This window comes from Notamacropus eugenii, chromosome Y (assembly GCF_028372415.1).
Source record: "Notamacropus eugenii isolate mMacEug1 chromosome Y, mMacEug1.pri_v2, whole genome shotgun sequence".
Classification (NCBI taxonomy): Eukaryota; Metazoa; Chordata; class Mammalia; order Diprotodontia; family Macropodidae; genus Notamacropus; species Notamacropus eugenii.
In genome coordinates, this window is record NC_092880.1 from 9399070 (window position 1) to 9401139 (window position 2070).

The 2070-nt window shown below is 37.0% G+C and overlaps 1 pseudogene; it reads right to left on the minus strand.

Annotated features, from left to right (window-relative positions):
- Window positions 1–518: 518 nt before the first annotated feature.
- Window positions 519–1453, minus strand: LOC140516783 (olfactory receptor 4P4-like; annotated as a pseudogene).
- Between the last annotated feature and the right edge of the window lie 617 nt (window positions 1454–2070).

Below are 2070 nucleotides of genomic sequence, written 5' to 3' on the forward strand. Positions count from 1 at the left end.
GCACTTTGCAAAGTAAAATTACTATATAAGTGGAATCAATTATAAGATAGTGACATAAAGACCCACTCATCTTGAAATATATCTATTCCCTTAAAAAGGAAGGATTCCAGTTAGTGGATTATTCCACTTTCTGTATGATTAAGTAACCTGGTAAAATCAAAATATATGAACAAAACTTTACTAACCAATGAAATCACTTGCCATCAAGATTATTCAACATTTAGAAAGGTTTAGCAGGGTGAAGTCAGAAAGTGAGAAAACTAGAATTCACATTCTGGTCTAGTAAAAACCAACTCTATGTCCTTCAGGAAGTCAGTTGGCTAATCCTCACTCTTGTTTACTCATTAGTAAGAATAATGTGGTGGACCTGATGAATTCTAAGGTCTCTTCAATTCTGCATCTCATGCCAATATATATATTTGCGTGTGAGCCACAGAGTAGCCTCTGGTACTCCTCTTCTGAATGAGTTGGTACTTAGTCATTGCATCAACAGCCATAGAGAAAGGCACCAATGCCTTTTAGAACATTTGTTTTCTTCCCTTGCATAAGTTTCTGTTCCACACTTTCTTCATGGTCTTTTTCATTTCTGAATTCTTCAAAGTGCAGACCAAAGGATTACACATGGGAGCAGTGATTGTGTGAAAAAGAGCCAAAATTTTATCCTCCTAGAATGTGGTGACTGGTATAATATAAATGAAAAGTAAAGGCCCAAAGAACAAGACAACAGTGATATGTGATCCACAAAAGGAAAGAGATTCTTAATGGCTCTCAAAAGAATGTGCCTGAAGAGTACATAAGATCATAGCATGTGAAGCCATAAGAACCATGAAAACCACCAATGCAATCATCCCTGAATTGGGTCTCACTAAAAGATGAAACCTGTGAGTATCAATGCAGGCAAGTTTCAGCAATGGATACGTGTCATAGAAATAGTGAGTGATCTCATTGGGGCCGCATAAAGGTAAAAGAAAAGCAAGGATAAGTTGTGCAAATGAATGCAGAAACCTCCCACCACAAGCAGCCAAGACCAGTGCATTGAACCTGTCCTTTTTCATGATAGCTATATAGTGTAGAGGTTAGCAAACGGCCACGTATCGGTCAAAGGCCATCCCTGTTAGTATGAAGACCTCCTCTCCTCCAAAGAAATGTATAGTGAAGAGCTGGATCAGGCAATTAGTATAAGAAACACTCTTCTATTCAGCCAACGTATCACTGATGAGTTTAGGGGTCACTGTGGAGGGGTAGCAAACATCCATAAAGGACAAGTAAGTCAGGAAGAAGTACATGGGTTGTTCAGTGAGCCAGCTACATGTGATAGAGATCATGACAATGAAATTTCCCATCAGAATAGCCATGTAACAAAATAAGAAAATGACGAACACAGAATCCGAATCTGGTAATTCTGAGAAAGACCCAAGAGAATAAATTCAGTGACATTACTCTTATTGTTCATCTTTTTTTTTTTTTTAACGTTGAAAGATGACCAGTAGATATCTGAAAAAAAAATAACATGAAACAACATGAGAAATGCTCTATCAGTAGTGCGTCAGTTCCGTTATGGGGAAATGTTCACAAACACAACATTGATGCCTACAGAGTGAGTAATTTGAAGTATCACTTAAATATCCTATGTGGAGGGCATTTAGGAGCTCAATTAAATAGCACTGATTTTTGATGATTCAACTCATAAACTCTCAGAATGTCAGAGTTCGAAGGAATGGCTGATATCAAATCCAGACCACAACTGAGCAAGACCCAGGTTTATTCCCAAGTGCCTTCTTAATTACCTCTTATATACCTCCTGTGGCAGGAAACATGCAACATTCTGAGTCAGATCAAGTCAGTTCTTAGAAGTACTGATAATATCAACATGTCATAAAATTGATCAACAAAAATTATTTATATATGATAACAAACTGCTGTTTAAAAGGTGGTGGTCTAAGAGTGAAGTTTCTTGTTCTTTATTTTTTAGACATAGCCAAAGCAGTAATTTGCTTCACTTCACTTTTGCATGTTTGTAATTCATTTTGTGTTTTTACTTTCTCAATGGGGATTGAATAGGAGAGATTA